Genomic DNA, 13,354 nt, shown 5'->3' with positions numbered 1-13,354 from the left:
TGGCCGCAAACCTCCCTCCTGGTTTCTTACGCTCGCAACGGCGGTAATGGCTCTCAATGGGCCGGAAATTTATGCAAATCACATCCCTAGCACCAGCAGCAGTGGCGGCGGGCGGGCGGGCGAGCGGGCGAGCGACAGTTCTCCTCGCCTGCCATTCCCTGCGCCCAGTGGGGGATCACAACATCGCATTTATTCACACACCTACCCTCATCACCCACCTCCCAGCCCCCCCCCCCCACCTCTCCACGCCCCCCACCCGCCCTGTCTCCCAGAGATGGAGCGAGGGGGCCTCTCTTGCGGTGGTGGCGGTGGTGGTGGTGGTGTCGGGGGGCGGAACGGAGATTTTCAGAGGTGGGGTTAGTTTAACGCGTAGGCTATGGCGACCACAATTATCCACAATAAGGTTTTTATTTAAACCCAGAACCACCCCCCCCCCCCCCCGTTATTATGGAGGTTGAGAGTTGTTAAACTCAAGGTAGGCAGAGTTAATTGTGTCGAGCGGTAATGAATATGATTTAAAAAATAAAATAACGTAGTCTATGATTGAATTTTATTTTAAATAATGGAGACGCAAAGATAATAGATTAACGTGCAGGTGTGCAGTCATTCTTGAGATGTCGACAGAGTCGTGGTGGTGGTGGTGGGAGTGGTGGTGGTAGTGGTGGTGGTGGTAGTGGTGGTGGTAGTGGTGGTAGTGGTGGTGGTGGTAGTGGTGGTGGTGGTAGTGGTGGTAGTGGTAGTGGTGGTGGTAGTGGTGGTGGTGGTGGTAGTGGTAGTGGTGGTGGTAGTGGTGGTGGTAGTGGTGGTCGTGGTGGTAGTGGTAGTGGTGGTAGTGGTAGTGGTGGTGGTAGTGGTGGTGGCGGGGTTATGAAATTGCCAGCGCACGGGATTTGCGACCTCCAAGTCGCAGGGTCGACGGTCGGGTTGATGGTTGTTGATGGTTGTTGATGGTTGTTGATGGTTGATGGTTGTTGATGGTTGTTGATGGTTGTTGATGGTTGATGGTTGATGGTTGTTGATGATTGATGGTTGTTGATGGTTGATGGTTGTTGATGATTGATGGTTGTTGATGGTTGATGGTTGTTGATGATTGATGGTTGTTGATGATTGATGGTTGTTGATGGTTGATGGTTGTTGATGGTTGATGGTTGTTGATGGTTGATGGTTGTTGATGATTGATGGTTGTTGATGATTGATGGTTGTTGATGGTTGATGGTTGTTGATGGTTGATGGTTGTTGATGATTGATGGTTGTTGATGATTGATGGTTGTTGATGGTTGATGGTTGTTGATGATTGATGGTTGTTGATGGTTGATGGTTGTTGATGATTGATGGTTGTTGATGATTGATGGTTGTTGATGGTTGATGGTTGTTGATGGTTGATGGTTGTTGATGGTTGATGGTTGTTGATGATTGATGGTTGTTGATGGTTGAACCAAACGGGAACGTTTATTAAATTATTTCTCTCACCCCTCCCTCCACCATTGTTCACCCGGCTCCAGTCCGGAGTATTCTCGGTAACGCGTGTTGGGGTAACGTGGTGTTGGGGTAACGCGTGTTGGGGTAACGCGTGTTGGGGTAACGCGTGTTGGGGTAACGCGTGTTGGGGTAACGCGTGTTGGGGTAACGCGTGTTGGGGTAACGCGTGGTGGGGTAACGTGTCCTGGGGTAACGCGTGCTGGGGTAACGCGTGTTGGGGTACCGCGTGGTGGGCGAACGTGTCCTGGGGTAACGCGTGGTGGGGTAACGTGTCCTGGGGTAATGCGTGCTGGGGTAACGCGGGGTGAGATCGCCTTCTCCGAAGCGCTCGCCCAGCGGAGGCCCTTTCCCCGTCAGCGGCGCCGTGAGCTCGACACTTGCAGGGCTTCACCTTCACCCTGCGTCACGTGCACTCACGTGCATCCCGGTGTGGCAATCCACTGCTGGATGATTGCCTCCCCTACGCCGCGCCGGTGGTGTGGGGAGCGGTCGCGTAGCGGTTCGTCCGCTCATGGCCAGCACCGGTGACTATTATCTAAACCAGTACTGGGCTTCCCCTAGGTCGACTCGGCCTCAAACGAGTGCCTGTTACGATGTATATGAAAAAAACCATCACCATTCGGGAGACAAAGGCGGCCGGACGTGGTGCTGGCCACCCCCCTTCATAGGTACGTACGCACGTTGAACTTCTTTCGCACCGTACGTAGCCAACCGTGCTAATAGGAGGAACTCGCGAACAGCACTTGTCCCAACGATCTGTTAAAGGCTCTGCGGGGGATGTTTGTTTGGTGTGGGGGGAGGAGCGGCGGGGGGGGGGGCTGGTTTATTATAAATCCCTCGTCGGCACCGCTGCCTGCTGTCACAGTGCCTGGTTGGTCAAATCGGCTCACGGGGTCACCTCCACGGGGTCACGGCGCGGCGCCAACCGCGGCGCCACCGCTCCTCGGCGCCCGCGCGCGGCAATGAAAGAAGCCAGCGTGCGCGCTTGCACGTGGGTTGCAAAATTAATTTAGCGTGCGTAGCGCACTTCACGTTGTGGAGATTCGCTTTTAAATGGGGCGGGGGCGGGGGGGGGGGGGCAGGGGGGGGCGGGGGGGGGGCGTCATGCCCCGGGTTTTGGGTGCAATCGGAGCCGGCTGCTGTGGAACTGTGGAGCCGCCTTCTCATTGATTTCCAATTTCGTTCCACGGTGGATGCATTTTGAGACCCCTCGCCCCCCCCCACTCAGAGCCGTTACACCAACTGCCGTGCTGGACCCGTGCTGGATCCGCACCCGTGCTGGATCCGCACCCGTGCTGGATCCGCACCCGTGCTGGATCCGCACCCGTGCTGGATCCGCACCCGTGCTGGATCCGCACCCGTGCTGGATCCGCACCCGTGCTGGATCCGCACCCGTGCTGGATCCGCACCCGTGCTGGATCCGCACCCGTGCTGGATCCGCACACTATAGACACAAAGGTAAAAGTGCAGCCCTGAAAATGCCTTTGCTCACGCCACAGCCGGCGAAAAGGAGCCTCCACTGGATGGGGGAGTGATTGGGTGGCTGGGCTGTTGTGGGGGGGTGGTGATGAGTGGCGGGTGAATTGTAACGCCGCTACACCGAAGGGGCCCGCGCCGAAACGAGTGGCTCCGACCGTCTCAGCAAAATGCTGCCCCTTACACACACACACAAAATGCGATTCACCGCTCCACTGGTCTCGATAACCCAGCTTACGCAGCGACACTAATTTCCATCATCCCTTGGAGCCGAGCCACACGTCCCCAGCACCTGTCAGCCACAAGCCCTCGCTAGCCCCCTCCCCCGCTCTGCCATCCCCTCCCCTCACCTCCCATCCTCCTCCTCCTCCACCCTCAGCCCCATCGGGTCTCTCAGAGCTCCCACCCCGTGCTCCTCCCCCGCCCCCCTGGGACTCTTCACCCCGGCTGGGATGACTCAGAGATGGGCGATGGTCCCGGCTGACCTCCATAAAGGTATTTGGCACCTTTCCTTTTCTCGGAACGCCGCTCGGTGTGAGGTGCTCGTCAGCCCACCGTGGCCGGAGCGAGATAGCTGCTAATGAATACCTTGGGCTGCGTCATCTCAGCCAGCATTCAGCCACAGAGACGGGAATTTAGCCGTGCAAAGTCAGAGCCGGCCAGCCATTCTACCACCCACTCACTCACTCACCCGATCAACCAACTACCCACTCACTCACTCACTCACCCGATCACCCACCTACCCACTCAGTCATTCACTCACTCACTCACCCACTCACCCAATCATCCACCCACTCACTCACCCGATCACCCACCTACCCACTCACTCATTCACCCGATCACCCACCTACCCACTCACTCATTCACCCGATCACCCACCTACCCACTCACTCACCCGATCACCCGATCACCCACCTACCCACTGAGTCACTCACCCAATCATCTACCCACCCAGCCACTCACTCACCCGATCACCCACCCACTCACTCACTCACTCAATCACCCACTCACCCACCGACTCACCCAATCACCCACACACCCATCCAGCCCTTCCACCCACTAATCCACATATTCACAGATGCACACTCACTGACCCGGCCACTCACCTACTCGCTAATCCACTCACCCCCTCACCCAACAATACACACATCCACTCACCCATCCACTCATCCACATACCCACACACACACGCGCTCACTGACCCAACCACCCACCCAACCACCGACCCACTCATCCACAAAGCCACAAGCACACGCGCTGACCTAACCACTCCGCAGCCCAACCAACCCACCCACACGGCCACATATCCAGGCACACACACACATGCACACACGCACCCACACACACAAACACACTGACCCACCCGGCCACCGCACGCAAAAAATAGAACTGGGCTAATGAAATCTCTTGGAGGCTTCACGCCGGATTGCCCCTGATTGATGCGCTGCCACCGACCGCCAGATAAAGGTGAATCTCTTGTGTGGGTTTTCTGCGGAGTCTCTGGCCTCCGTGTGTTGGAGTGCCTTTAGAGACACCATCGCGACTACGAGAGTGTAATAGTGTGTGAGTGGATGTGTGAATGTGTGAGCTGTGAGTGTAAGTGTGAATTGTGTGAGCTGTGAGTGTAAGTGTGAATGTGTGAGTTGTGAGTGTGTGTGTAATAGTGTGTGAGTGTAAGTGTGAATGTGTGAGCTGTGAGTGTAAGTGTGAATTGTGTGAGCTGTGAGTGTATGTGTGACTTTGGGGGTGTGTGGTTGGGGTGAGTGCCTTTAGGGACATCATCGCACCTCCGATTAGCACGGTTGGCTACGTATGATGTGAAAGAAGTTCAACATACACGCGTAGATCGTGAGTGTGACAGTGAAAATATATGTCAGGTGGGAGCGGTGGCGCAGTGGATAGCGCACGGGCGTGATTCCCGCTCACGGCCAACATCAGTGACGATTATCTGAACCGGTCCTGGGCCTCCCCTAGGTCGACTCAGCATCAAATTAGTACCTGGTCCTATGTGTGAACATCGCCACTCGGGAGACAAAGGCGGTCGGGCGCGGTGCCGGCCACCCCACTCCCTCGTGTACTGTGCCGATTTTCAGAGGTGCTCGCTAACAGCACTTGCCCCTACAGAGTGTGAAGGCTATACGGGGGGATCTTTGTCTTTGTTGTGTTGGAGTGAGTACCGCTGGAGACATTTGCGGGACATCATCGCGAGTAGGAGTGTGGCTGAAGGTGATTTCCCCTGCCGTAGCCACTTCGGATAGGCAATGTTTTCTTTTTTTTCAATTCAAGTGCAGGCACGGAGAGTGTGAGGTTTGCTTTGAACCAGGCGAGAACTCCACAGTCCGGGCCGAGTCTCATTTGCAAGAGGCCAAATCCCCCTTGGGTGACCGAAATGACAAACGAACAAGACGGATCAAAACGCGTTGCACATCCAGCTGCCGGCATGCGTCAGATCGCCGCTATCGAAATGCCTTCGCCAAATCCGCGAGGATTGTTGAGCACGAAGATGACCTCATTGTCGAGGTGTCTCTATATACACACACACTCGCGCACGCTTCGTCTACAGCTGGCTCGGCGAGGCGGCGATTGTACCAAGGCGACAAGCACTTGCCTAGATTTGAAGCTTTCGTGACTGCAAGGATTCATACTCTTAGTTTTTTCGGTAAAGTCACGTAGGTAAAAAAAAACGTTTTTATTATTTTATTTATATTAATTTTAATTTCAATTTTGAGTATTTTTTTATTTTTTTTTATATTAATTTTAATTTCAATTTTTAACCTACGTGACTTTACCGAAATCACTAAGTGCTATAAGCACTTGTCTCCCAAAACGCCCGTGCAGGAGGATGAGCGGGAGGGCTTTGGCTGCGTTCCCGCAATACGCTCGGCTGTGACGGTCAGATCGACGCGCCAGTGTTGTTTTTTTTCCACGGCGCTCAAAATTCGTCGATGAAATCTTTCCGAAGCAGGATTTTCTCACGTTTTAGACAAGATACGGAAGCGATTAGAGAGACGGTGGGGGGGTGGGGGGGGGGCAGGCGGGGTGCGGGTAATCGAACGGGTCGTTTTCAAGGACTGATATGGGACAACTTCCAATCAGTGGGTATTGAGTTGGAACTTATTGACAGATGGTGGTGCGTTGGAGATGTGTACAGGCGTTGGCACGGAGTTTCAGAGACATCGGAGCAAGGCCGCGTGGTCCAGGCGGTACGCTGGGGGGTTGAGCATTGTAAGATATCTGTCTTACCCCCCCCTCTCTCTCGCTCCACGGTTGCCTTCTCACGGCGTGAAATACGTTCTCATGATTGTTATTCTTTGACTTGCATCCCACTGGGATTTTTTGCACACAGCGTTGAAATGTTTTTTTCTGGTAGACTTTGCAATTTTTTCCTGGATTTTTCTGTTGCGTGGTAGTCACTTTAAGATGATTCTTGTTCATGTTTTTGTTTTGTTGCGGTTGCACCCGAGTCAAGAGCCACATGGCTCACAGGGCCATGCCTATTGAATAAAACTGAAAACTGAAACTAACGCACACACAGCGTGCGTGTGAGAGTGAAAGTAGATGTTAGGTGGGAGCGGTGGAGCAGCGGTGACGGTGACCCGAGTTCGATTATCTGAACCGGTCCGGGGCCTCCCCTAGGTCTACTCGGCCTCAAATGAGTACCTGGTGCGATACGTAGTGGAATAGAGGGCGGGGGGGGGGGGTGGAGGGGGGGGGGCGGAGTAATGACGCGTGGGTGTTAGTCGTGGTCGAGGGAGGATGAGAGACGTCAATTGATTACTTCCTTCAGGGAGTACATTCTTTTGACCGCAAACCATCACCCGCTCCTCCGCAAATGGACGAGTAGATTGCTGCCGCCTCTGGCGGTCCGCTGTGGCGACAGAGACAACAACGTTCAGTCTTTTAAAACATTCAGACTCGGCTTTGATCTGATGCAGAGCAGCTCACTCATTAGGGGTCGGGACTCTGATATTCAAGGTGGCTGCGAGGCGCCTTTGATCGCCGCGCGTTGTTTTTTTGTTTGTTTCTCTATCAGAGGTGGTGCGTCGCTTGGCTCGGAAGTAAAGCAGCGTTGGTGTGCGCGCGCGTGTTGAACTTCTTTCGCACCGGACGTAGCCAACCGTCGCTAATCGGAGGTGCCGGGGGAAGGACAACACACTAGCTGCTGTAAAAAAAGCAGTTCTGCATAAATGAGTATTCGGTTTCAAAAGGGCCATAGCGCACCGGTGGGTTCCTAACATCGGAAGGAAGAGCGTTCCAGACGGCCGCAGAAGCGCGTCTGGAAAGTGTTGCGCGATGCGGTGACCGCCGCCGTCTCCTGCTCGATGGCTCGCAGCCAAAAGCCGCCGCCGCTGCTGCCGCTGCTGCCGCTGCGGTGAGGATGATCGGAGGAGGCTCGCGTGATGGTGGTTTATACTCCTTGACGAGATGGGCGATGTTTCACGTTCACACTCTTCACTCACTGTGCCTGAATGGGAGGCGCGCACAGACACGATTGCATTTGGAATTTAGGACCGAAGACAAATCCGCTACTGCATGGATGTCATCCGATGCATTTTTGGGGGTTCGTAGTTTTTTTAAACAAAAAATATATCTCAATTGTATCGTTATTGCTGGGGTCTCTGTCTCACCGGTGGCGATGTTGACACCTCACACCCAGGTACTCGTCTGAGGCCGAGACGACCTAGGCGAGGTCAAGGACCGGTTCAGATGTTCACCACTGCCGTGTTTTGTGAACGTGAGCGCGCTAACCCACTGCACCACCGCTCCCCGCTTACACCACAACACAACTGCTCCAACAACCAGCCGGGAGTGGCTGTGACGGTCACCGCGGCGCTCGTGCCAGGCTAGGTGCACCACCGATAATGATAGCCGCCGTTGGCTACGCGCGCGCGTGCGTTCGAGACTGTAGAGGCCACGTGTAGTGTCGAGGACTCGCGTGCGGGGCGGGGGGGGGGTCGCGGCACGGACGCGATAGCTGGACCTTGACAAGAATAATTATATTAATGATAATAGTTATTGTTGTTGATGTTCATTAGAATTCATTTGGTTGGGATGCAGATGTTGCGAGCGTGCAGTTGTTAGTCGATTCAGACCCGACAACAAATAACATTATTTGAATGAACATATCGGGTGAAAAGCCCGCTGAGCAGACGGCAATTTTTCTTCAGAGGCAACCTCACCACGCGTGATGATAGGTCATCGTTACAGTGGCTGATATCATCATCATAATCATCATCATCGCCACACGTGGGAATTCATAGCAGCAACAGCAGCATCAGCCAAATAATCTAAACGCGCGTCGATTCTAAACGTGGAGGAGGAGGGCAAAACCGAACGAACCCGGATAACAATTCACGCCACCACCACGGGGCGAGAGAGAGAGAGAATACAAACATACAACAACAACAACAGAGGCATCGCCAGGGTCCGGGATTGAACCCGTGTCCTCCTGCGGTAGCAGGCGAGGGAGACACAAACTGCGGCGCCCCACGACAGAGTGAGCCGATCAGTTGTGAAGATGTCAAAGCCATCGATTGGTAGGCTCGCCTCGTGGGAGGGAGAGAGAGAGAGAGATGGGGGATGGGAGACGTGTTTCAGGAGATAGCCTGCAAAGTCGCGGTTAGGAGGAGAGCGAATCCGAGTTGAGTGAATCAACTTTAGGTCTCGGTTGGAGCGGCTTCGTGTGTGGACACGCAAATGTGCCGAGCCTGCTAGAACCGATGGTCGCTGTCGGAAGGGTCAACGTTGATGCGCTTTTCTGGGCCTGGATTCGTTCACATTTTAACGGCAGTCAGGAGGAAGAGGAGGTGTTCTAGGGTATGGGCACGCGCTTGGGCCCGGAATGAGTTGGTGAAGATGTTTTAATTCTGGTAGACTTCCTATAGCGACCAGGGCAGTGACGAGGTGTCTATAAGTAATGACGAGGTGACTCGGATGAGGTGACTATAGGCAGTGATGAGGTGACTATTCGGGACGATGGCGTTCTCACACTTGACCCTGGTGATAGTGATGCTGATGGTGGTGATGGTGGTGATGGTGGTGGTGGTGATGATGGTAGTGGTGATGGTGGTGGTGATGGTGATGGTGGTGGTGATGGTGGTGATGGTGGTGATGGTGGTGGTGGTGGTGGTGATGGTGGTGATGGTGGTGATGGTGGTAGTGGTGATGGTGGTGGTGATGGTGATGGTGGTGATGGTGGTGGTGATGGTGGTGATGGTGGTGATAGTGGTGGTGGTGATGGTGGTGGTGATAGTGGTGATGGTGGTGGTGATGGTGATGGTGGTGCCGCGGAACGAGATGCCACATTGGCATCACGGACACAGCCACCCCTCCCCCTCCGCCCCCCCCCCCCGGGGGCTGTCTGTGTGGATGAGGGTCAAGGGTGCACAACACCAGCGGTTGTCAACATCGGCCTCTGTGAAGGAGGAGGAGGCTCGTGAAGGACGTTGCTGCTGCTGCTGCTACTGGGCAGCTGTAGGCAGTCTGTGCTGCCCTCCAGCTACAACGGAGGGCAGCAGAGGAGCGACGCTCAACAACAACAACAACAACGACAACAACAACAACAACGAGCGGTTGGCACCGTAGGGAGCACAGCTGGCGCATCTGCCGGTCATCTCAGTCAGTCAATTCCTGGCACCTGGGTCTGTGCCGTGACCTCCTCCTCTAAGCGAGCACGTGGCCTCAAAATACACCCAGCCTGGTACGAGCGCTGTGATGACGTTCGTGTAGCGGTTAGGGCGCTGCGTTCTGAACCCGCTGATCGATTTTCCCTCGCGGCCACCAACACCAGCGACGATTATCTGAACAGGTCGACTCGGCCTCAAACGAGCCGGACGTGGTGCTGGCAACCCACTCCCTCGCTACGAGCACTTGCCACCGACGATCTGTTCAAGGCTATACGGGGGTCCTCGTGCAGGAGTGTGCATTAGTATGTGCCCGCTTTCTATCAGCTTTAGCGTCATGCTCCGCTGATGATATGGATCGTGTGCGTTGTGTGAGAATGTTCGAAGCAATGGGGAGCTTGAGGCTGAGCCTGCCCTAGCAGTGAAACCAGTCAGCCGTGCCAGATCCGTACCAGAGCGGTACCATAGCCTCTTCGAACTCCGAATAATTCTCACTGCAATAGAAATCACATAAATCACCCACGCATAGATACCCACCCAACCACCCACCCACTCGCACAGACATTCATTTACCCACTCACCCAACCACCCACCCACTCACACAGATATCCACCCACTCACCCGACCACTCACCTCACCACTCACCCATCCACTCACACAGATACCCACACAACCACTTGCACAGACATTTGCCAAACCACCCACCCACTCACACAGACATTTACACACTCGCCCAACCACTCACCCACGCACTCACACAGACACTCACACACTCACCCAACCACTCACTCACCCGCCCACCCACCCACTCACACAGACATTTACACACTCACCCATCCACTCACCTACGCACTCACACAGACACTCACACACTCACCCAACCACTCACTCACCCGCCCACCCACCCACTCACACAGACATTTACACACTCACCCAACTACTCACCCACGCACTCACACAGACACTCACACACTCACCCAACCACTCACTCACCCGCCCACCCACCCACTCACACAGACATTTACACACTCACCCATCCACTCACCCACGCACTCACACAGACACTCACACACTCACCCAATCACTCACTCACCCGCCCACCCAACCACTCACACAGACATTTACACACTCACCCAACCACTCACTCACCCGCCCACCCACCCACTCACACAGACATTTACACACTCACCCAACCACTCACCCACGCACTCACACAGACACTCACACACTCACCCAACCACTCACTCACCCGCCCGTCCACCCACTCACACTGACATTTACACACTCACCCAACCACTCACCCACACACTCACACAGACACTCACACACTCACCCAACCACTCACTCACCCGCCCGTCCACCCACTCACACTGACATTTACACACTCACCCAACCACTCACCCACGCACTCACACAGACACTCACACACTCACCCAACCACTCACTCACCCGCCCACCCACCCACTCACACAGACATTTACACACTCACCCAACTACTCACCCACGCACTCACACAGACACTCACACACTCACCCAACCACTCACTCACCCGCCCACCCACCCACTCACACAGACATTTACACACTCACCCAACCACTCACTCACCCGCCCACCCACCCACTCATACAGACATTTACACACTCACCCAACCACTCACCCACGCACTCACACAGACACTCACACACTCACCCAACCACTCACTCACCCGCCCACCCACCCACTCACACAGACACTCACACACTCACCCAACCACTCACTCACCCGCCCACCCACCCACTCACCCAATCACCACACTGCAGGCCACAACACATTTCCGCTCCTTCCCTTGCACTGCTCGTCACTGCAATTCCTTCCTCCCCATCATCGTCATCGTCGTCTCTGCTCCCCGAGCTCCTTGCTCAATTCAAGAAACTTTCAGCCGTCGGTGAAAGTTTGGTCAACAAAAAAAACCCTCCGTGAGCCACGCGGTGTGGCTCCGAGAAATTAAGGATGCTTAAAATAAAATAAATAACGACGTTTCGGGCGCAACACAAGCGTCCGTCCGCTTGTGGTGTTGTGCCCGAAACGTCGTGATTTATTTTAATTGATACCTACGTGACTTTACCGAAAGAACCAAAGAGTATGGATTCCTGCAGTCACGAAAGCTTCAAATGAAGATTAAGGATGCTGTGTAACGGTTAGCGCTACGGCCAACACCGGTGACGATTATCTGAACCGGTCATGGGCCTCTCCTAGGTCGACTCAGCCTCAAATGAGTACCTGGTGCGGTGTGTAAACATCGCCACTGGGGAGACAGGCGGTCGGGCGTGGTGCTGCCCACTCACCCCCTCGTGTACCGTTCCGACCTTCATAGGTGCTCGCTAACAGCACTTGCCCCTACAGTTTGTTCAGGCTATACGGGGGATCTTTGTCTTTTTTGTGAGGGTGTTAACCCCCAGTGGACGGACACAGTGGGCCAAGTGCCAAGCGACCAGCAACCAGCAACAAACAGCACGATCGAAGGTGTGTTGGATAAGAGATGCGGTAATAGGTTCCTTCGATGGAGTAAGGCCATTGTTAGGACGTGGGGCGAGAGGCGACGATGGGAGGGAGGAACTTCCAGAGTGGAGCAGTGCGAGGAGACCTGCAGTGTGGTGAGCGAGTGAGTGGGTGGGTGAGAGGGTGGGTGGGTGAGAGAGTGGGTGAGTAGGTGAGTGAGAGAGTGAGTGGCTGAGTGAGAAGGTGAACGAGTGAGTGGGTGGGTGAGAGGGTGAGTGGGTGAGAGAGTGGGTGGGTGAGAGAGTGGGTGGGTGAGTAGGTCAGTGAGAGAGTGAGTGGCTGAGTGAGAAGGTGAACGAGTGAGTGGGTGGGTGAGAGGGTGGGTGGGTAAGAGAGTGGGTGGGTGGGTAGGTGAGTGAGAAAGCCAGAGAGTGAGTGGGTGCGTGAGTGAGAAGGTTAGAGAGTGAGTGGGTGAGTAGGTGAGTGGGTGAGTAGGTGAGTGAGTCGATGAATGCGTGGGTGGGTTCGTGAGTGAGACGGTGTGGGAGGGTGAGTGGGTGGGAGGATGAGTGGGTAGGTGAGTGAGTGAGAAGATGAGAGAGTGAGTGGGTAAGTGAGTGAGAAGGTGAGTAAGTGGGTGAGTGAGAAGATGAGAGAGTGAGTGGGTGCGTGAGTGAGTAAGTGGCTGAGTGAGAAGGTGAGAGAGTGAGTGGGTGAGAGAGTGGATGGATGCGTGGGTGAGTTCGTGAGTGAGAAGGTGTGGGAGGGTGAGTGGCTGGGTGGGTGAGTGGGTAGGTGAGTGGGTGAGAAGCTGCGTGAGTAGATGAACGTGTGAGTGGGTGCGTGAGGTGTGTCAGTTGGAGGCTGAGTGGTTAGGGTGAGTGGGAGGGTGAGTGGGAGGGTGAGTGGTTAGGGTGAGTGGTTAGGGTGAGTGGTTGGGGTGAGTAGGAGGGTGAGTGGTTAGGGTGAGTGTAAGTGAAGTGTGAGCTGCAGTGTGGTGGTGCTTAAAGAGTGTGGATGAGACGAAACAGCCAGAGCTTGAGAGGCAAAAACGTCAACATGTGTGTAGCCTGTGTGTGATGGGAATTTTATAATTGCAAATCATCTTTTGCAATATAAGACGCTTTCAGAATGTAATTTGCATCGCATAATTGAAGCTGCGTTTAATATAAGGCTGAGTAGTGGTTGCATGCATGTGTGTGTGTATTTATATATAATTGTATATGAGTGTCAGCGTGCTTGCATTGTCTGTACGTTTGGCAGTGTGCATGTCTGCATGGTGTGTGTGTGTAAGTCAG

At 54.5% G+C, this 13,354-nt stretch overlaps 1 protein-coding gene across 1 annotated transcript in view; it reads left to right on the top strand.

The window, feature by feature from the left end:
• Positions 1 to 13,354, top strand: part of LOC144938229 (contactin-associated protein-like 2) — a 137,787-nt gene that overhangs the window by 11,862 nt on the left and 112,571 nt on the right. The window lies entirely within an intron of this gene.

The sequence above is a fragment of the Lampetra fluviatilis genome, chromosome 21, assembly GCF_964198595.1.
Source record: "Lampetra fluviatilis chromosome 21, kcLamFluv1.1, whole genome shotgun sequence".
Lineage (NCBI taxonomy): Eukaryota > Metazoa > Chordata > Hyperoartia > Petromyzontiformes > Petromyzontidae > Lampetra > Lampetra fluviatilis.
The sequence above is the reverse complement of the archived record's forward strand: the minus strand, read 5'-3'. Positions and strand labels throughout refer to the sequence as shown.